The sequence below is a fragment of the Dermacentor albipictus genome, chromosome 1 (genome assembly GCF_038994185.2).
Source record: "Dermacentor albipictus isolate Rhodes 1998 colony chromosome 1, USDA_Dalb.pri_finalv2, whole genome shotgun sequence".
In the NCBI taxonomy this organism is placed as follows: domain Eukaryota; kingdom Metazoa; phylum Arthropoda; class Arachnida; order Ixodida; family Ixodidae; genus Dermacentor; species Dermacentor albipictus.
In genome coordinates this window covers 175,950,874-175,974,325 of record NC_091821.1, presented here as the reverse complement: position 1 = coordinate 175,974,325, position 23,452 = coordinate 175,950,874, and the positions used below count along the sequence as shown (strand labels likewise).

At 48.1% G+C, this 23,452-nt stretch overlaps 1 protein-coding gene and 1 long non-coding RNA gene across 6 annotated transcripts in view; one reads left to right on the top strand and one right to left on the bottom strand.

Annotated features, from left to right (window-relative positions):
• The window catches only part of LOC139052546 (cell adhesion molecule Dscam1-like), a 1,125,159-nt gene that overhangs the window by 606,861 nt on the left and 494,846 nt on the right, over window positions 1-23,452 (bottom strand). The window lies entirely within an intron of this gene.
• Window positions 12,302-23,452, top strand: part of LOC139052603 (uncharacterized) — a 110,372-nt gene continuing 99,221 nt past the window's right edge. The window contains exon 1 of the long non-coding RNA XR_011509981.1: window positions 12,302-12,358. This is a non-coding gene — a long non-coding RNA (uncharacterized lncRNA). The remainder of the gene's footprint in view (window positions 12,359-23,452) is intronic.

Here is a 23,452-nt window from a genome sequence, read left to right as displayed (position 1 = left end):
CTGATGTATGCGTTCATCAAAGGCTTCGCGCGAAAGAAGCGTGGTACGCGAGCCCAGATAGAGGGCCTCTTCTGAGTGCGCCGCCAGCGCGAGCAGTGAGTGCACCTGAAAACATTCGGCCAAGCAGCCGCTGGCATCGAAAGCGGCTCTTTGAAGCGCGGGCGGCAGGCCGTGCTTACCTCGACGAGAGTGCTCCACGCGGTCAGCCTGCATGCCTGACATGTCACGCATGTTATCGACCTGATTTACGCTTGCATTTCCGTAAGAAGTCGAGTCGTCATAAAGGCAGGGACGTCATTCTTCGCGCAACGGGAATCACACGTGTGTGCGCTATATACGCCGCGCGTCCGCACGGCGGCGTGGCACAGACATATGTTTCATTTTGCGCTAAATGTTTAACATCGTAGTCGTGAGCATGCAATGTCTTCATAAAATTTAATTAGACTCAGAGTTCGTTAAGTTCATCATCATAATTTGTCCACTTTAGGACGAAAACCTCTTCGAGCGATCTTCAGTTACCCCTCTGAGTTAGGTCTATCCATGCTTCCGCCTATTTTTTAATCGCTTCAAACCGTCCAAGTCTCAGCCCTCTTCCAGTGCGCTTTCTCTCCTTTGCTATCCCTTTTCTGCTATCCATTGTTTATCTGGTAAACGCACATAACCGTAAATTAAAATACGTAATTATTATACGTGAAAGCAAATCAAAATCGGTCTTTGCTTTCCTTAATCTCTTTACAGTAGTTTGCTCACACTATAGTTTCAGAATAACGCAAATTCACAATTCACTCTTATCTGAATGGTTATTCGATGCTGCTTTGAGTCTCAACATTCTGGCCATGAGCTCTACGACTTTTGAAACGCCGCCGCAGGTAGACGTGGGTGCGATCGCAGAATCTTGCTCTGAGTTGGCTGGTCTGTAGTACTTCAGGAAAGACAGACGCGGAACACACACACGACAGGACGGGCGCAGACTAGCAACTTTGGCATCCGTATGTGTTCTCTGTGTGCGGCTGCCTGGCGCCGTTTATTTCCTGAAGTATGGGTACGGTGTATGCCGAATAAAAGCTAGCGGGCCCCGAACTGCTCTTCCTGCGATGCCGCTGGCTTGTGACCAGCTGTAGCAACGGTATGGCGCCCTAAATATTTGACCATCCCTCGCCCACTGTTAGGCTGAGTGATTGTGAAACGCCGTGTATTCAAGTGAGGCCAAAGTGTGTGCCAGGCAACCGCTGACCCTGGCCTTCTTCTGCAGTTCGCAAACGTTGCCACGCGGGCTGTCATCCTGAATCAGCTGCCAGCGGCTTGAAGCTAACGCGTAGAGCCACCCTGGCATAAACGCCTCAGAAGTACTACGATTTATCGCTAGCATAAGGTACTTAGCTGCCGCTCGTTTTTACAAGAAGAGTCCTGGAGCCTTGTAAACCGAATGCGGCAAACGGGACCGACAATCACTGGTAGCTTCTTAGAGCGCGATTCGCTTTCTATCGTAGCCGAGGGCGCCTGCTAGTGCCTGAATTGCAAATTAAACACTACATCGCCTAATGCTCGCGCTGGATTCGTGACTATAGGACAGAGACAGCAACCATGACAACTACTGTTTCAATGTGTTCTTTTTCAGGCAAATAACGGTCTGCTTCAATTAAAGCAAAATTCAGGTTTATTCGTGCCAGTGATAGACCTTCGCGCATGGTATTACGGAACCTTTGCGTCGATCTCAGTTTCTTTTTTAAAAGTAAGAGGAAATGAGGATACTAAGAAATAAAATGGAACACCGCTTTGTTTTCACGTACATTTTCCTGTCGAATACACCAAGTGATAGTGGTCTATGAATGAGTTTCTAAGAAACCTTCTAAAAAACCGCTAAACATGACTCACTATTTATTATGCAATTAAAAAACAAGAAACAAAGAAAAAAGAACGAACAAAATAGAAGCACTGCGTTACACTGTTCTTCCAATTATCAAAATCTGTGATAAAACCGGCGTTCTACAGAATAAACCACACGCTCAATAAGCTGAACATGCACATGAATAAGCTACCACGTACCGCTTTAGGTACGTGGTAGTACGCATAACTAAGTGCTAGTTAATGATCAATAAATAACTAAATTTAGGCGTCATATTATAAGAAGCCAACAAACTCTGACACCAAGGACAACATAGGGGAAATTACTTGTGCTTGATAAATGAAATAATGAAACCATAAATTAATGGAAATCAAAGTGGATGAAAAAACAACTTGCCGCAGGTGGGAACCGAACCCACAACCTTCGCATTTCGCGTGCGATGCTCTACCAATTGAGCTACCGCGGCGCTGTTTCCCCATCCACTTTCTTGGGTATTTATGCGTCCTAGTAGAACCCTGGGAGGATTAGCCAGCACCACCACTGACAGACCTTGGCGGCGGACGTGGAATGTCAGTTTTGAATACATTGTTAAGTGCAAAACGACAGACACAAGAAAGACGACCCCCAGGACAAGGCGCTACTCTCAATTAAGCTAAACAATGTATTCATGGATTCGCACCAACTAGCCCGCCAACGCATTGTGCTGAACGTCCTTTTTGACGCAGGTGTCACGAGAACGTGATCTTTTTGGGTGAAGGCAACTGGTCAATAAACCCACATATGCTACCTGAAGGCATCAATGTAGCCAGATTCGAGACCCTCGTTATGTAATAAACGAGAGGAAAGGGGGTTAACCCAGGGGCCCGATTTTTATTAGTCATATTATAAGAAGCTAACAAACACTGACACCAAGGTGGTGGCGCTGGCTAACACTCCCAGGGTTCTACTAGGACGCATAAATACCCAAGAAAGTGGGTGGGCAAACGGCGCCGCGGTAGCTCAATTGGTAGAGCATCGCAAACGAATTGCAAAAGTTGTGGGTTCGGTTCCCACTTGCGCCAAGTTGTTGTTTTTTTCATCCACTGTAATTTCCATTAATTTATGGTTTCATTATTTCATTCATTGAGCACAAGTAATTTCTCCTATGTTGTCCTTGGTGTCAGTGTTTGTTGGCTTCTTATGAAATGACTAATAAAAATAAGGCCCCTCTGTTAACCCCCTTTCCTCTCGTTTAGATGTAGGCGTGTAGGTTATAGATGCACAGGAATGACGATTGTGACTAGAAGATAAGTTTTCATGGGCTTCAGTGCTGGCTTTCATTTCATTCAAACAGGAATGTACTTATGCGGGGCAATAGTTGGTATACATTGCACAGAAACGTTGAAATAACGCACATAACGCCGACAACGGAAGACAAAGCGATTGAAATGTCATTTGAGTACTACGTCGGTTTACCATACTTTTTAAACGGATGAGGCCGAACATGGCCCCTCTTTTGCCATACTTGAAAAAAAAAAAAAAGAAAGAAAGTGACAAGACCAACAAAATAATCCCGACATAACACTCGGACGACAAGCGCAAATCCTCTTATAATAAGCCGACCTGGCTATCGTGTTCAAGAGACGCTCCTTTGTGAAGGAAAGCTGCGGGATATGTCAACTATACGTTTGTATGTTTCTTTTTCTATCAACTGAGAAATAACGGCAAATAACAACGCTTTGCATTTTGTTTTGGTATTTCTCTTCAGCTGAACAGTTTACGCGGAGAAAGAAAGAAGTAACGGACGGGCATGAGAATGAGTCCGATGCTGCTCGCCCCCACGGTCTGTATGACAAGCGAGCACGCCGCGTTTGATGCATGGACGACCGGGCGACACCTTGCGCAGCGTGCACTTCATCGTCGCCATCATGGAGGCGCATGCAATAGATGTGCGCCGCCAACGAAGACGGATCGAGAACATTGCCGAAAGCTGATCGTGTAGGCGCATCGGAGCGCAACGCAAAAAAAGAAAATGTGAAGGAAAAAAGAAACGAGAAGGAAACGAGGGAAGCAACAGCGCCAAGCGGGCGAGCGACGGCACGGAGGTGGAACGCATACATAACTGCGCTCTTCCTAATCAATTCCCGAAGCGTACGGGCGTTTGCGATCAGCCGGCGCGAAACAAATCATTGAACGCGGCTCTAATTTAAAGAACCATTACTCTCAAAGGCGGCCAACGAAAGCAAGACCAAAAGAGTTGCGCGTAACGCCTCGGAATTAATCACGACTGCTCGACGGCTTCAATTTGCCGCCGCGGGGACACCAAGTGAAACACCGCGCGCACTAAACCAATGAATTGTCGCCGGCCGCACCGCGCGAGACACTCGCGCCACCGTCGCCTCTCCACGTCGCTCGTTTCTTTGCGCCGCTTGTTTTTCCAGAGACCAACGCGAACTTTCGCTTCAATGCGGCTGAAATATCTGCAGCGTGCCGCTCGGAGCTCGACGAAGCACTGGTAACGAGGTGAAGCCAGCTCGCTGGTCGATCTCGAAACGTTTCGCATCAATACACCCGGAACGGGTTGGTACATGAGGTGCGCCAATGTAAGTGAGCAAACATTTCAGAATCAGAGACAAGTTTATCGACCTTATAACTATTAACGAATCGTTCATTGCTATTGAAACTAAACGGCTTGTTCTCCCACAGAAACTCTTTGATGGCGCTGCTATCCCGTGCGCGCGGACTCGTATTCACGCGATACTTTTTCGTATTTCGCGAGCATTCTCTCTCCATCGGGTAAAATAAACGCGCAATGTGTACCTCATTGGAAACATGCTGCTTTCACGTCTCGTACAATCATCCAGAGCTCACCGAGTGCCATCTTGACCATTAAAACAACAATTTAAAAGTCAGACAATTACTTTTAATTAACAAATAGGATGTCAGGAAATAAAACGATATATTAGTGCTGATGTCTCCATTGGACTCCAAAATTTATGGCAATGAACGAGACTTATCTTTACTAAATAGGAGAAGACATATGAACTTTAACTTTCCACGAACCGACGCAAAGGGACACATCTTAACTATAACTTTTGGCGAATCACAGTTTGCAATATTACAATTTTAGCCCAGTAGTGACACAGTCATACAGTAATTGCGGGTACCAGTGAACTTTCAGAATAAAGGACAAAATTACAAGCCATTTGCTATGTGGACGCTGCAGCCAGACCGCCTAGTGCAGTGCATTTACAGCCTCATAGAGAGAGAGCAAATGATAAATGAAAGGTAGGGAGGTTAACCAAGACTGAGCCCGGTTGGCTACCCTACACTGGGGAAAGGGAAACGGGGACGGAAAGATTATAGAAAGAAGAGAAAGTCCACCGGGGATATCGTTCAGTCACTCAGTCCGGATTACAGACGCTGACTCAATCCTGTATCTTTCAAATATCGCAGCAGCGCTTTTGTGGCCTTTTGTAGCCACAAAAGTATGTATGTATGTATGTAGCTACAGCCTCATAAGTCTTAACGATGGTAGGGAACTCATTTGACGGTATACAGAGCAATCTCCAATGCCAGTTTTACTGCGCGCCTAATATATTGAGGGTTCATTAGGATATTAAAAAACAGTTGCTATTTCTTGTTTTGTTTCTAATTTCACCATTCAAACACTCTTTTTTCTTTTCATGAACAGATCGTTGCAGCGAAATGGCATATTCATGCGCACGTAAATTGATGAACATCCCCATGAACAAATAATACAGTAGACTCTCTTTAAGACAAACTCAAAGAGACCGTGAAAATTCGTTCATCTTATCAGATGAACGTCTTATCAGAAGAATAACTGGTAACATGACCAGGTACATCCAAATATCTTACTTCAAAACGGTAAACGAAGTAGACTTAAAACGGGGGAAAATGACATAAAAGCATTTATTTAGCTTAACTTAATAGAAAACTGTTCTCAAGTGATACTCTTGCTTGGTTTAATCCTGGCCGTGATGGTTGTTTGCCACTTATTCGCAAATCGGCGAGCAGCCTTGAACGTTGTCATCTCACCTAATGACCTTAAAAAATCCTTCTGCTCCTTCGTGCTGCTGTAAAAAGTTCACTAGGGAGTTAAAGCAGGCATCTGCCGCCTCACAGGTCACCTGTGCAAGCCCCGAGCTAACGAAAGCACGTAGGAGAGCGCCGAGCGCGCGGCAAAGCAACGCAAGCTAGAGGAAAGTCTAGGTGATGTTGAGCCAAGTGGGGAAGGAGAAACGAGGCGAAGCGTCGCGCAGGAGGAAGGTAGGAGGGAGGCGCACTCGGTTGACCGCTTCTGGCAGTTGCTACAGGTTTCGTTTGCGATGCGGACGTGTCGGGTTCGTCCCGTGATAAGATCGTTCTCGCGTGCCGTACGCTGTGTGTGCGAGTGAAAGCATGCGACGGTGAGCTGACAATGGCGGTTTGATCTCGCGTCCGCAAAGGAGGAACGAATATTGTGCATAATTCGGCCACGCTCGCGGTCGCACGGACTTTATCTTGAAAGCGATCTGCTTTCGGGGCACAGTCTAGGCGGACCGATGGCTCGTAGGTTTGCGTGCGTTGTGTTCTCGCCGCTCAGTTTGCGTTGAAGCGATAGACAGCGCCAAGGTCACTTCACTCGCTGCTGCTGCCGGATTCCTCACGCCAGCGTTCTGACCACGAGCGTCCGCGGTCATGGATTCTGATGTGTTCAGGTTTGCTAGCGCGCACTCAAACCATGCTTGTTAATTTAGTTAGCGAGTGTGTTTACAAGGGGGCGTTCTACTCGGGCGGCGGCTCCGTATGGCGCGGCTGCGCGAGCCTTGTCTTGAACGCGATCTTTGATGCGCACAGTCTAGGCGCACCGAGGGCCAATAGCTTGGTATGCGCTATAGCACCCGTACGCTTGCCCGTCACCCGCGTTCACGAAGTGAAGCATCACTGTCTCTTTTTGTTTTCTCCTCTTGTTTTCGCCTCTGTCCACGGGCGATGTGCGCCCCAGACTCCAGTAGGGTGCCTCGATGCGCATCGTAGGGTGCCTCGATGCGCAGTTCTTCGCACATCGCTTAATGTATGTAATGTCGCGGACGACATCGAGAAGGCGTCACGAGCATGCAGATATACTCCTATATACTTACGTCAACATTAAGATGGAATAAGCATAACGTCCGTATCTACCCTCAGTGTCCCTGACTATAGTCGTGCTCAAGCCAAGAAAGTATGGGCAGCCTCTTATCTCGCAAGTGACGTCAAGCCCTGTTACAGCAAATCCAGCTTGGCCGGTTGACGTGAGCAGCGAAAGTCGGTGCATCCCTCTGAGCTGCAGCCCACGCAATACCGATCGGCCGGAGTGAACTACACCTTGGCGGGGAATCATTTCAAATAGTGAGAAAGAACAAAAACACCCCATTGCATGTATTGAGCGTGTCGGTGTTTGCTTATGGATGAACGAAGCAGTGTTGCTCACATTCGGTTCTATTTGTAGAGGAGGTGGAAAATTCCTGCTTTCCTTTCTCCGTCGACGAACACACCTGAACGGCATACCTGCAGGGGGCGGACAGGAGCAAATGATAGGAATAGAGACAGGAAGTTAAAAAGGCAACAGCGTGCGCAGTCCTCGCACGCCTTTATTATCTAATCAAGTCTTTGACAAGGTGAACTTGAACGTAAGAAGTCCCGCGACAGACAGCATGCTCAGTCAGCGGAGTTGACGCTTTATTTCGCGCCGAATTTCGGGCCCGATCGTTTTCCGGGCATTTATCAGCTTGTCAGACTTGATTTCACGTCGATTTCTCTTTCTTCGTGCGGATAAGATTAAGTGGAGCATAAAAGCGTGGCCAAGCCATTTACGGCTACGGAGGATCGAGGAGCAAAACAAAGCGAAATGAAGAGATCTCCGCTCTATGGGAGCGAATAAGAACGGGATGACAGGAAAGTTGGCAGATTCGAGGAGAGGGAAAAGCAGATACCTGCCGCCTTCTCGCGGGCAAAATAGCGCCATATTTTCATTCCTTCTGCCGGTGGTAAAGAGGACAGAATAGGCGTATCCCTATAAATATTTAAAGCGGGTTCAGCACACGCGCAAATCCCCATCAGCGAAGCGAGGGGACTTTTTGTAAACGACGGTGTGCGCGGGAGACCCCGAAAACGAGCTGCCAACGGAAAGCAGCGCCACGGAAAGAGGAATCCTTTCCTAACAGGACAAGGAAGGAGACGACAACAACAACAAAAAACAGGGAGAAAAAAAATTAAAGAGAGAGAAGAAGTGCAGGCGGTGCCAAAGCACAGGACTGCCACCTAGACCGGAAGAAATAAGGGAGTGCGTAGAAAAAAAAAGAAAAATAACAGTGAGGAAAGGACCTGAGACGGCGCGGCGCGAGCTTGAGGAGGCGGTTAGGAAAGGAGCGGTTCAAGTTTGAGAACATGGCTTTCCTCCGCCTTCAGCCTCATGAAAGCGGCGCCAGCCAGAACGGCGCAACCAGCGTGCACGAAGATAGGTTTTATGCCTCCATAGACAAGTCGCGCTCTTTCGGGAAAGCTGGGGGCACGATATTTCCAACGCGCACGCTTGCTGTTCCAGGATTTCGCTCACCCGTTCTTTTTTTTTTTCCCGCCGTGATTTCACGCATGGCTATTACATTTTTTTTTACTTGGTGTTTTATTCTGAGCCAATAATTTGCTCGTACTTTTCATAGCATGTGTTGAAAATTCCTCCTGGCAGGTTAGAAACGCGTAAGCCGAAGTTTTCGACTCATTTTTGTGAAACGCTTTTCAAGTTTAATGTTTTGTAATGTCCAAATAGCGTCGCTTTTGTCCTTATGGCCCCATTATCTCTGTATTCATAGACCCTTCTACTAGATATAAGCGGGGGGCACCAGTTCACTTCTCTAGCTTTTATAGTGTAATGATTACTGCCGCAACTTGTCTCGAAAGCAAAATAGAAAGCCGGAATTTAAATTTCAGCGCGAAGTTTCAACTCATACTGAAGGAAAGAAAAAAAAGACACATAATTACTTTACTAATGTATAATATCGGTATGCAAACAAAGAAGAAAGCAATTACGGCTGCCTTAACTTTGCTTGTGGCTCGATTCCCACAGCGAGAAGGGTGCAGAACATTTTTGCACAATGTTGTACCCTCTTGTTCGCGATGGTCATTTTAATAATTAAGCTGACTGATTTCAACGACAGCTCAAGGGTTCTAGGTGAGGGAACGCGAGTGTTCAGCCATTATGCTATGCAATAATACCTGGCACCTTGCTTCCGAATGTTGATCAACATCAAACAGAACAAATAGTTTTCTGTTTGAAGTAACTTTTACTAGAAATACTTTGCTATTGTTGAATACGCGCCCGGCGTCAAGGTGCCCTCCACTCATTTGAGTAATCGACGTGGTAACAACACAGTACTTGCGGTGATAGCCAATAGCGGCGCCCACTTAGGTAAAAGAAGTCTGCTCAATGTGGGCGCCCATTTTTCTTGGTTTTATACACTTTGTTTCCAAACTAAACGGCCGCATTTTACGTCTAGCCTACACATTCGGCCAGAAAGCCTTCGCCTCTCCATCCCAGCCATACTGATCATTATACATGTCTGACCAGTTTCCTAGCAAACGAAGTTTCATTTTTAAAGATTTGCCACCAAAACGACCCAATCAGACGTTTCTCTGCTTGTGAGTGCACCTCATTCATGACATGTGCGAGTCCATTTCGATATCCGCTGCATACGATGATGGAATTATGCACGAAATACTTTGATCAGGTGAACGAGGGCTTGTCTCTCCCTCTCTCTCGCTCTGTTCTTTGTTTTTTAGTGTACACATAGTTGTATATTCTTACGCGTGCTTCATTCAGTGCTCCCTCTTCATTAATGGTCACACTGATATAGTTTCACATTCTTGCGCTTTAGACGCAATTTATATTAGAAATAGAGGAAAATATGCATTGAAGCATGTAATGTGTTCAGTGCACTGCGGCGCGAAGACTCTGTACTTGCTCATAAATAACGACTGATAATTCATAGAGCAAGTAATAAGCGTTGCTTTTAGTTTTAGTTATACTACTGATTCATTCAAGTTGGGCATTAATAACTTACTATCACAATAGCCATGTTCGGGCTCATTGATTTCACTGCAGGGCTGCAGCGTTTCCTAATTATCCCACTAATCACCTAATTAATATTATCGAATAACCGATATAACCTACGACAGCAAGAGCCAGAACCCCTCGTGTAATGCGAACTTCAGTTATGCCTTCAATATCGCCGACAGTATGCTTCCAGGTGCTGGCTGCATCCATAGCTCGTAATAACACCACTCCAGCACCCTGCACAAGTAAACAGACATTAGAAGAGAAACAGCAGAAAAAAATATGCGGATCACACGCATTGTAGGAATCAATGTAAGCGAAGCTTTCTATGCTGTTTGCTTTAATTGACGTTAATTGTCGGTGATGTTGACAGCGAATGTGTAATTTCCTCAGCCTTTAGTCCGACAGGAGAGCGGTGAGATGTTAAACGTTACGTTGCGTGCACCACTGCTTTTCGGTTGCGTAGTTCAGAGAACACGCCGGAAAACGTGTTTTCTTGAGGCGTGCTTATGTGCCATTGTTCATATCTGAGAGGATTGAACATTATCATTCCATCACATGGCACATCGCATTGTGGCGGAAGTGTTAAACTTTAATTCAATTACGGGGCTGTACGTGCTAAAACCACGATCGGATTATGCTGCACGCCATAGTGGCGGACTCTGGTATAATTTTGACACCTTGGTGTTCTTTAACGTGCACCTAAATCTAAGTGCACTAGCGTTTCTGCATTTCGCTTCCGTCGAAATACGGTTGCCATGGTCAGAATCGAGCCTGCGACCTCGAGTAATGCTATAGCAGTCAAACTACCGCGTAGATCGCAGAAGTGTTGACTAGACTTGCTACCGCTTCCGTAGTGTCGCCTAAACCCTATGGTGTTTTGAATGAATTCTGGGGTTTTACGTTCCAAAACCACGATTTTATTATGAGGCACGCCGTAGCAGGGCACTCCGTATTAATTTTGACAGCCTGGAGATCGTTAACGTGCCCCGAATTCACGGGGCACGGGCGTTTTTGCATTTCGTCCCCATTGAAATGTGGCCGCCGCGACCGAGATTCGATCCCGCGACCTCGTATTTAGCAGCGCAGCTCCAAAGCGGCGAAGCCACCACGGCGCGCGTATACGGTGTTTTAATGGGGCTTTGCGTCTGCACGCTCTGCGTCAGTTGTCCGCTTGACAAATTTGCATGGTGTTTATTTTTCGGAAGGAAGTGAAGCGTACCGTGGCGTGCATTTAGTTTGCCCACAAGCGCTCTTTCCTTGCCTTCTCACGTGGGAACTGTTAGCGAGGCGTGGCGAGGCTGTTACTCGTTTTGCGACTGCGTCGGTTCTGTCCACGCTCTGCCTCCTCTCCATCCTCCTCTATATACCATTCTATGTACCTGCCCTCTGGACTTGCGTGTTAGAAGAAAAGTAAGCGCCGCAGTTTCTGCAATGCTTTTGACGGGGATCACGGATAACTACAGCTGTCAAGAGGATAATGTGGTGACCCCCAGGGAGCTCCAGAGGGCACTGTGGACATCAGACGCGATGGAAAGATCCAGACGAGTTCCTCGCGTCGACTTGGCTCTCTTCCACGCTCCTTCCATGCATATACACGCTCTAAACCACCCCCTACGTGGCGTGCAGACAGCAGCAGCACCGGCAGCGGAGAAGTCGAAAGCTTCTTAAAGCTTTGCTTTAAAAAGAATGAACCACGACCTAGTTGTGCGAGATGCCGTACCTCTTGTCTGGCTACAGCAAAACCTAATTAAATGTATAACTCAGGTACACTGCCTCACTGCGGCCGCTGTATGCGTAAGTACTGCCAACATTCGACTACCTTTTCTTGTAATTTTTTTTTTCTCGGGGACTCTGTTTTTCTTTACCGTTTATGCGTTCAACTGTCCCGTAGCGTGAGCACAGAAAATGGAACCGGAAGCAATCAAACGCAGGCGCTCTCGCACGTTCCTGCGCGGCGAAGCGGAGACTCTCGTCCTGTTTAGAGAGCGCGCGTGCTTGCAACGTGGCGGCCGAGAACAGCGGTGAGTGGGGGGACGTGCGGCGGGTCTAAATTTAAGCTGAAATTCCGTCTCCATCGCTAGCCCCATACAAAACCAGAGATCACACACGCGCAGACACACATGTAGAAAAGAGCCAGGAGAGGACACCGAAATATAGAAGCTAGACGAGATGAAAAGTAAGAGAAGGGGACTCTGGCGAAAAGCGCGATGGCCAAAGAAAGAAGTAGAGCGCTGTAGCGGCGCTGCCGCCGTATGTGTGCCCCCGCCCCCCCCCCCCCCCCCTCCTACCCCACATACCTCACTAGGTTGCCTGGGCAGAAATGAGCACGGCCGCAGTTTTAAAAACAGAAAGGCGGCTGAATCGATGCGCGAAACCGGAGAAATCCTCCGCAGAGCTTCTCGGGAGAGCTTCAGCAGAAAAGCACGCGGAGTTCACAGGTGAGAAATAAGGCGAAGCTTTCTGAACGACGTACCTGCGGCGCGGTTTTTAAGGCAATTATTGGAAGGGAAATGAAACATAAAAGTGGAAGGGAGGGCAAAAATCAGTGCCTCCTTCAACTAGTGGTGTAATGTACTGATCGTGAGAAGATAAAATAAAGGACGGGGCGCTCTCACCCGTCGCTCCAGGTGAGGGTACAAGTTGAAGTCCGATCCAGTAAATCAGGGCTTATTAGCGTATGATTTCATCTCATAGTTACACTGGAAACATAGCGCGTGAAGAACGATCGACAAAGACTAGCCAGGACAAGCGTTAACTTTCAAGACAGCGTTTATTGCTAAAGAGAAGCTGTTATACGCAACTGATTATGCTAAGGGAAAGAAGGACAAAAAGCTTAACAAAAATTGGAGGATGCTTAAGCTTCGCCTTCAAGAGTGGAACGCGATAGCGTTATCGCACCCCATTCGCACCGCCCACTCATTCGCTCGGCATGCTCTTGAGCCACACGAAGACATAGTTTTCATATACAACACTTCTAAGTCCACAGCACAATACTGGTTCATTCTCGCACCGGTCCCCGCACGGCCCCAATGCGCTCAAACGAGATGAAGGGGAGATGCGGGCGAGTGGCGCGCCAGCTGTTGGGGCAGCGCCGTACATTGCGAGGAGGGGGTCTTCTGTGTTTGTCGCAAGATGGCTCTGCATGTGCGCCAAGCGCAGAAGAAATGTAGCGGAAACGTACTTCTCTACTCGTTTAACTGAAACTTCTGTAATTTACATTCTCATAATTACCGATATACACAGGCAGTATAACTTTCTACGGCACGTTTCTAAGGCAACACCGCATCCACTAGAGGCGCTTCTTTCCCGATTGAACCATCGAACTCATGGCTGAGTGGTAGCGTCTCCGTCTCGCACTCCGGAGACCCTGGTTCGATTCCCACCCAGCCCATCTTGCAAGTTGTTGTGTTTATGAATTGCCTTCCGGGATTTTTCGCTCACGGCCAACGCCGCCAACATCGGATTTTCTGCGACACGAGCTCCTTAGTGCTGTCGCGTTAAACCGCCACATGCCGTCATTCCATGAATTCAAGCTCTGTAGTTGATAATGCCACAGATGGCCTGCTGACGCATAGATCACCTGCCCGTACAATCTCAGATGCTTCCTTGATTTTTCTTGTCAGGTCTTTGCGGTGCCGGTACAAAGTGACCGTTTTCTCGAGCAAAATAGAATACTGCTCAGAAACAAGGTGCAAGCAAAGTGGTTGTGCGAAACACTTTTTACAATGGGCCGCCGGATGACCGTCTGTGGAAATATTGCCCAGTTTATTACTGTGCTCTTGGAGACGCACATTCAAACATCGGCCCGTTTGGCCAATTTAGTACCTTCCACACGAGAATGGAATTTTCTACACAACCCGCTTCCTGCAAGGCACGTAGGCATCTCTGTGTTTTTTTGTGCAATCAGACTTCCGCGTTCGAGTAGGGCAGCCTTTTTTGGCGCCGTGAAAACCACTTTTACACTAGAACGTTGCCCTACCTTCCTTAGATTGTTAGACACCTTATGCAGGTAAGGTATCACGGCTACTTTTTCTTTCGTCCTTTTTTTTCCATTTTCTTTTTCTCTTCCGCTCTCTGCTGGTCGTTCATGCGTGATGTAACTTTCTGTCTGCGATGCAAACCTTCAACGACGGAAACAATGATATGTTTGGGATAACCCGCCGCCTCCAAACGCTCTACCTGCTTTTGTACATCAAGGAAGCATCTGAGATTGCACGGACAGGTGATCTATGCGTCAGCAGGCCTGTGGGATTATGCGTCTGTGGCATTATCAGCTACAGAGCTTGAATTCATGGCATGATGGGATGTGGTGGTTTTGTTAAGCTTTTATGTCCTTCTTTCCCTTAGCGTAATCAGTTGCGTATATATGCATCTCTTTCGCAATGAACGCTGTGTTGAAAGTTAGCGCTTGCCCTGTCTAGTCTATGTCGATCGTCTTTCCCGCGCTATGCTTCCAGTGTAACTATATATTACCAACCAGCCCGAGCCTATACCCTTCATCTCATAGCTACGATGACAATTCATCGGACAAGCCCAAAACCATTTGCTTCGGGCCGCGTTCGCAGAAGTCCTAATGTTCAGAACGAACCAAAAAGTATTCCTGCTGTTTGCCTGTGCTCATAAACTCCTTACTACGATTAGCGAATGCAGGAAGATTAAGACTGTGAATCCCGCTCGTAAACTAAAATTGTTTACAAATTTTCATTAGATTCATTGTCCTAGCACGCTCTTGAGTGTTTTCGTGTAACCAGATTGCCTTAAATCAATATGGTGACCTAGAAATGTTCGTTATTCAAGAGCTGGTCATTCCGAGCCGTCTTTGGTTAAAATCGTTTGCTTGTGGTTGGATTTCGATGGCATCAGTGCAGCGGTGCTCTTGAAGTTCCTTAGAGTAAGAGAAAACCTTTAAGGATTACTGATAGTGCTTCCGTCAACCGAATTGCTTGGTCGCACACATCTGATGTACCAGGACTTTACATCAATACCGCGGCCGCCTTTTGCGTTGTTTTTCTTAATAATAATAATAATATTTGGGGTTTTACGTGCCAAAACCACTTTCTGATTATGAGGCACGCCGTAGTGGAGGACTCCGGAAATTTTGACCACCTGGGGTTCTTTAACGTGCACCTAAATCTAAGTACACGGGTGTTTTCGCATTTCGCCCCCATCGAAATGCGGCCGCCGTGGCCGGGATTCGATCCCGCGACCTCGTGCTCAGCAGCCCAACACCATAGCCACTGAGCAACCACGGCGGGTGTTGTTTTTCTTGCCGACATGTATATGGAGCTGTCATGATTATGCCTGTGCCAGACATTCATTTATAACAGCGACGGGCTGTAGTGCACTCGCACAACGTACAAATTTAAGCCAACAAGAGGCGCAGAGCAAAGCAAGGAAACACAGATGGGCCTAAAAGATGTTACGCCTTGCGCGCGGTGTACCACGTCGTGCAACGTGTCCGTTTTTCGTTTGCGGCGCTCCTCCTGCTCGGGTGCTTCTTCTATCTTGAAATGCGACAACGCGGTATACCTGTTGCATTATTCATGCCGGCGTGCTTCTTTCCTCCTCCTCGCCGAAGCGAAATTGCGACTCGGAAAAGAATCAGACTTACAACATATATGTTTCCACGGCAACAAACCTGCGGTAAAAAGAAAAGACAGAGAGGCAACAAATGTTGTAGCGGCCGCCACAATGCTGCAGGACAACACGGCTAAGGAGGAGTCGAGTATCGGTTTTTGCCCAGCTTTCGCGTTTTCGTCTCTCTCTCTCTCTCTCTCTCCTCCAGTCTGTCTCACTTCTTTCTTCCACTGCTGAGCGCTGCAGTTTTGAGCCGCCTCATTTTCTTACCCCGCCACTCTTCTTATTTTTTTTTTTCGTTTACATTCCCTAGCTCTCTAAGGCGCACCCGTTCAACTTGGACCGACGCTTCTCTGGCCGGCGATGTCTCTATTTTATACCGGCGTTGTTGTTGCAGAGCCCGAAACCAGTCTCCTCGAGAGAACAAAGCGGCCAGTTTAAGCTTTGAGCAACGAGTCGCCGTGCGGCCACACAGGGCATCGGAGGCGGAGGGTTGGTGGTTTTGGGGGAGGAGAGTGGAGTTGTGCTGGAGGAAAAGGACGCCGTAACGACGTGAGTTGAGCGTCCATCTGCGGGAGAACGCCTCGGAAGCTGACGACGGCGGCTTCGTGCACTCGACACGCGCGGCTGTGCGCGTTGTTTTAACGACCCCAATTTCGGGGCCCGAATCAATCACGCCGAAGAACAGAAATCCGGCATCAGGCCGATTGAGAGCCACTTGCGAATCGCCGCCCACGTCTGTAGCCACATCAGAGAGAGATAGTAGGTAGGTTATCGCAAATTCAACACTAATCCACTATTAGTTCTGAAGTTCAATTAAAAAAAAGTGCTTAAGTTCGCAAATACGTTTCTTTGCGTCATTATCCCCTGGCCTCCGCGTCTTTTACTAAAAATCGACCCCCTTGGTTCAGGTAATGCTTTGAGCTATAGTATACGAGAGCTCTGCGGCCAGTTTCCCGCTTCTAAGATCGTGTACTATGCGAGAAGCGTGCGGTGTAATGTGGTTGCGAGTGGTGCTGGCTAATATTCATAGCGCTAGGTAATTCGTCATCATCGTCATCAGTCACTTATCTCATGTCTACTGCACAACGGTCTCTCCCAGCGATCTGCAAGCGCCCCTGTCTTGCATCAGCAGACTCCATCCTATACATGTCTGCAAATCTCCTAATCTCATCTCACCACCTATTTCCTCTGCCGTTCTGCCCTGCGTTTGTCTTGCGTTGGCACCAATTCGTTTATCTATACTCTACGCATGACATGGCCTGATAAACTCCACTTCAAGTTCTTATAATCCTAACTTGCATGTCAGCTACCCATTTATGCTCTCTAATCCACACTGCCGCCTTCCTGTCTCTGAGTGTTGTGCTTATAACCTTACGTCCTATCGCTCGTTGTGCGGTTCTCAGCTTCCTCCTAAGCTCAGTTGTTACCTTCAAAGTTTTATGAGAGTTTCAAGTTTTTATTATGAGAGGAAGACGAAGTGATTCTCGTAGAGACCACTATTCCTTCGCGCTGCAGTATTTTCGGCTTTTTCCCGTGTTTTACTGGGAGACGCCGCTCTCATTGCCACGGCAATGGACGTGGAGTCAGCAGAATGCCGACGCGACGTGACTGCTTCGTCAGGTACCGGCCCGAGGAAGAGAAATTGCCCACCGAGTCAAGCTGACAGCGAGGACACTGCTCTGTACTCCTACTCAAGCGATGACGCCTCAGATGACGAAGGCTTCGAAAGAGTGGTACACCGGAAGGCCAAGAGAAGAAACATCAGCGGACGGTCTTCGTCAAGTAAGTCTACCGTCATTCCACAGCGCAGGCCATCGGCGCACACAATTCTTTTTGTGCCGGACGCACCCGCCGACAACCTCAACCGCCTTAATCGACAAGCGATTTCCATTTCTCTGGAGGCTCTTGTCCCAGGAGAAATCAAAGATATCAGAATTAATACTCGAAAGAACATCCTGGCTATTGACGTCCACAACCGAAGCGCAATCAATGCTTTGATGATAGTCAAGCTCCTGGGCAACATTAATGTCCACTACCTCATTCCGCAAGACAACGAAACAACGGCCGGTGTTGTTTATGACATTGACACATCCATTAACGACAGCGACCTGCCAATTTTAATCAAACCTGCGACAGATGGTGTTGCCTTACTACAAGCTCGGCGCCTTGGCAAGTCGACCTGTGTAAGGCTCGTGTTTAAAGGTGACTGCCTACCATCACATGTAAAGGTCGGCCACTTTCGTCATGTGGTACGACCTTTCGTACCAAAACCACTTCAGTGAAGAAGGTGTCAAAGAATTGGACATGTGAGTGCTGTCTGCCGAAATACAACGATATGCCCACGATGTTCCGAACATCACGACACCGACACTTGCCGTGCAACAGAGCTCAAGTGCCCAAATTGTCAAGGATCGCACGCTGCGTCCTCAAAAGACTGTCCACGCCTAAAGGAAGAGCAGAAAATCTTGAGAAAAATGGCCAGAGACGGATCGTCACACAGAGATGCTTCTGAAGCGATAAGGCGACATCGCTCCCGGAAACGAAAGTCCATGAAACCCTCTCCCGGTTCAAGGGAAATGTCTCGTCCGGCAACGCCACCTGCTGTTCCATCTGTCTCGAGTAAGAGCACGAATGTCAACGAAAGAAGTGGCCATGCTTCATCAAGTGATGCGTGGCCGGCACTGCCGAGAACATGCCACGCGCCAGAGCCACAGCTGACTCGCCATTTACAGTCAAATGTCACTACAGTTGACCAAATGCAAGACAAGGACTCACAAGTGATTGCCATGCTCAAATCCCTCACGAATGTCATGCGTCTGCTACTGACGAACATGGACACTCCAGCTGCTCGTAGCGCACTGCAAGTATTGGACGCGCTGACTCCAGTACTTGAAAGCATCGCATAGCACCATGGCCCGCCTCTCGCTGCCCTTCCACAAGGAAGTCAAGAAAGCATCTTTACTGCAGTGGAATGCCCGTGGTCTCAAATCAAGAATTTCAGATTTTAGACATTTTGTCTTCGAAAACCGTTTTCCCATCCTTGTAATTTGCGAACCGAACGTGCAGAATGTTATACGTATTTCTGGCTATGAGGCATTCATGTCCTCTACCTGTGGTGATGTAAGCAAGGTAATTGTATATATTAGAAGTGATCTGACTTACGTGTTGCACCCAGTTCCGCCTCACGACGACAACCAGTACGTTTGTTTAATCGTGAAATCGAATAAGCTTACGTTCACACTCGTTGCTGTGTACATTGCTCCTTCAAGTGGCTTCGACTCTAAACAACTACACGACGTGTTATCAGCGACACCCGGCCCTACGATTCTCACAGGAGATTTTAATGCTCACCATCCGCTTTGGGGGAGCCTGAAGATGGACTCCAGGGGAAGGCGAATAGCATCCTTTGCCACACAGCACGACCTTTACTGCCTCAACGATGGTAGTCCGACATATTTACGCGGGCCTACCTACAGCAGCTGCCTAGACTTGACCCTGGTTTCTCGGCTTCTTGAAAGAAACGTGCAATGGTTTACAGACATTGAAACACATGGAAGCGACCATATTCCGACGTACCTGAAGATCAAGGGACTATCGAAATACTCCTCCATGACGCTCCGGCGAATTGACTGGTCGGCGTTTCGGTCGCACATGGAGGGAGTATGTCAGCAAGGGAACCCTTCAAGTCCGGAACACGAAATTCAAAAAGCCATGCAAGAGGCTACGCGTAGTTTCCAGCCTTTCCCGAAATATGCAGAATTTGAAGCAGAACTGCAGCGACTACGAGCAATTCGCCGGCGGGCTGAACGAAGATACAGGAGAACTAAATCCATCCATGATCTCCGAGAGGCAAGGCGGATGCAAAAGAAGATTCAACGTCGCATCGATGCACTACAATCTCAAAGATGGAAACGTTTCTGTGAGTCCTTGGATTCACGTCAGCGATTATCTCAAGTATGGAGAACCGTGCGTGGGCTTCGCGTATCACCACAACAGCGTGTCCCTTTCAAAGCCCTCGCTTTGCACCAAGGTCGCAGCGAAATTGACATTGCTGAAGAATTTTGCTCAAGACTTTCCAGCTTGCAGTTCCAACGCGCAATTACACCATGTGCTACTCCTGTGCCACGGGATTCCCGCATGGATGTAATTTTTTCGCTGGAGGAGCTTGAAGCGGCACTGGCGACTTGCAGGCGCTCTTCGTCACCTGGCCCGGACGGGGTTACCTATGCGGCGCTCGCCAATCTTGGGCAGACAGCACGACTCATGCTACTAAACCATTACAACGAGTCTTGGCGCAACGGTTTGGTTCCACGTGACTGGAAATGCAGCCGCTTGGTTCCACTTCTCAAACCTGGCAAATCACCGTTAAACTTGTCATCGTACCGCCCCATCGCTCTGGCCAGCTGCATAGGGAAAATAATGGAACGAATGATTTTGACTCGCCTGGAATGGTACCTGGAAAGTTACAACGTGTACCCAGATGCTATGGCTGGCTTCCGGCGTGGGCGCTCATCCATAGATAATGTCATCGATTTGGTTACATTCGTTCAGCATCAAAAACGCCGGAAACGACTCACTGCTGCATTATTCCTAGACATAAAAGGCGCCTATGATAATATAGCACATTATGCCATTATAAATGCTCTTACTGAAGCCGGAATCGGTGGCCGCACTTTTCAGTGGCTGTGCAGTTATCTGACCGACAGGCATTTCTTCGTGATGACCGAGGATGGCGCCACGACTCAACACCAAACGTGCCGTGGAGTACCACAAGGCGGAGTGTTAAGCCCGACGCTTTTCAACCTAGTGCTCGTTGGCCTAGTCCGATCCTTGCCCAACACAGTTCAGGTATCAATATATGCCGACGATATCTGCATTTGGGCGTCTGCCGTAACACGGCTGCAGGTACGAGCACGGCTGCAAAAGGCAGCTACGATAACATCTCTGTACTTGCGAAAACAGAACTTAGAGCTGTCTTCAGAGAAATGCTGCCTTGTTACATTCACTCGGAAGGAAATGAAGCGTTACAGTGTAAAGGTCAATGGGCAAGCAGTAGCAAATGCACGAAAACACCGCTTTTTAGGGGTAATTATTGACCGAGACCTATCATGGAGCCCGCATGTTTCATACCTGAAGAAGAGATTATTGACAATAATACATCTCCTCAAATTTCTCGGCGGAAAGTCATGGGGCACTTCGGTGCGGTCAATGCTGCAGCTGTATAACGCCTTGTTCCTCGGCTTCGCAAGATACAGCCTACCTGTGATTGGCAACACCTGCAAAACAAGCCTGCGTGTACTCCAGGGACTAGAAGCTCAGGCCCTAAGGACGTGTCTCGGTCTTCCGAGGTGTGCGTCTACAGCGGCAACGATCGTCATAGCTCGAGATCACCCAATATCAACGTACTTGGCAACCGACGCTCTCAGGGCGCATATTCGGCACGTTGCCCGATTACCTTCTCACCATCTTGCCGCTCTACCCACAGAAAGGCCACACACAACTTTCAGTCGTTTAATTGAGGCCAATCGCCCCTCGTTGCCATCGAACTACATGCCTGCAGCAAGACCATCCTTACCTTTATGGTGCCTGCACAGACCTGACATACGCCTCACCATCCCAGGAATCATGAAGAAAGCCAACATGTCCTCGTTTGCCCTTAAGCAGGCCACGTTAGAACATTTACATGAGGTGCACAGTGGCCGCGTACACGTTTACATCGACGGTTCAGTTACATCTGCAAGCGCAGCTGCCGCTGTGCTGATACCAAGAAGATCCGTCAAGATACAGCTAAAGACGTCACATGTATCATCAACGACAGCTGCTGAACTCGTAGCCCTGCGTGCGGCTCTTCATTTTATTAAGGAGGAACCATCCCAGGCACGGTCAATCTTCTGTGATTCCAAGGCAGCCCTACAGAGTGTACTCTCAGCACTGTGCCATGGATCACATGAGCAGCTCGCCTCAGAGATCAGAGAATTCCACCATCGACTACTTGACGAAGGACACGATATAATATATCAGTGGTTGCCTAGTCACTGTGGCATACATGGCAATGATCGAGCAGACGCAGCTGCCCGATCTGCCCATGACGGCGTCAACTGCGTTGCCATTCCTCTTTCGAGAGCCGACGCAGCGAAAAAACTTGCCACACTTGCGCGTGACCTGACAATAGCCCAGTGGAATTCATCCGATTTCACAAGTGCACGCCTCCATACTCTGGACCCTAATTTACGGCTCCATATTCCGTCAGAGCTTCCACGACGTGACTGCACCCTTCTTATCCGTGTATGGCTTGGAGTAGCATTTTCAAATGCCTACTCTTTCCTTATCGGAATGGCCAACAGCCCACTGTGTGACTTCTGCGGGTGCAACGAAACGATCGAGCATCTTCTTTGTCAGTGCTCTCGTTTTAACCTACAAAGAACTGTCCTCTCAGCCACCTTAGACAAACTGGACAAGCGCCCAATGACAGAAGACAAGATCCTTGGAACCTGGCCTACGCGAACATCAGCGCGATCCGCTATGAAGGCGCTGCTGCGATACTTGAAAGACACGGGCCTTTCTGACAAATTGTGACAGTACACTGTGTGGCGCAGGACTGTACGGTGACACTGCGTAAGACTAGGAATGCCTTTGCGGGTTGCGTGACAGTGCCCACAGAAATAGTTCGTGTGTACGTGCGTGTGTGTGCTTAGGTTTTTTTTTTCCTTTTTTTTATCCTTCTTTCTTTCTCACCTATTGCATCCCCTTTCCCTTCCCCCAGAACAGGGTAGCCAACCGGAGATAATCTCTTGTTAACCTCCCTGTCTTTCCTTTGCCTTTCTCTCTCTCTCTCTCTCTTCCAAGTTTTATGTAGCCCACATGATGAAATACTTGCGTATTTGGGCATCTTATGCGCAAGAATATTCCACAAATACCACAAGGTTGTGTTTTCTGATACATTGGGATGCGCTACATCTCGGTTAATCAACGATTAACTAGGTTAGGCGGGGCGTTACCGTAATTTATGACGTGACGCGAAGCTGGTATAGAGATTTTAAGGTGTCGTCGCCACCCGTCTTTCACCTTAGCACCCTCGTTCCTCGCATACCAACGGCCTCTTTCCGTAAGAAATCGTCCATAGCATTGTACAAGAAAAAGTATTATCTACTTGCGCAGCTTGTCTTAATCTGAACAACAACCCTTGCTCTCAACACAATGGAACACTGTCGGAGGACCTCTTGCTAGGCGCATGGCCACAGAGTTGGCAGACGACAGAGACAATGCGTGCAATTTCACGTTTCCTAGGTGACACGGGCCTGGACTTCCGCCTGTGATACCAGTTGTATAATGTGTCCTTCACCTCGTTCCTCCCATTATCATCCCCCGTTGTGACCCTTTTTCTTCCCCTCTTCCCCTTTCCTTACGTAGAGTAGCAGGCCAGATGCTCCATTATCCAGCCGACCTCTCTACATTTTCCAGTCATTAAAATACTTCTTCTTCTTGTCCTAATCTGTGTCTTGGATGTCCTCGAGCGCGCTGGACAACTAGTTTACCTGGAATCGTACGATTGCCACCGGACACTTTCGAAAGGCGGCGCTCGAGCCACTGCTGGCATGACCCTGCATGCGAGCATAACTCCCCACGTGAGCAACGGTGTTCTCCTCTGCCACAGCAGCAATAGCAGGCGAAGTACCTCCAATTTTGCGCAGCGCAAGTATGTGACCGCATGTACGCAGCGAAAGCTATTGGCGACGTTTGGAGCCCGCGGTAATATCGCGGATGGCAAAAAAAAAACGAATTATAAAAGCCGTAGCGTAACGCACCAGTGATAAAGCAAAGACAAATGAAAATATTACACAGAAAATACAGACGTCCCTTTTTCTGCTGAAGAAACAGTCAGCCGCAGCGACTGTAAATTGCACGGCTCAGCACGCATTTATATTCACGAATTTTTCTTTTCTTCGGCCCTG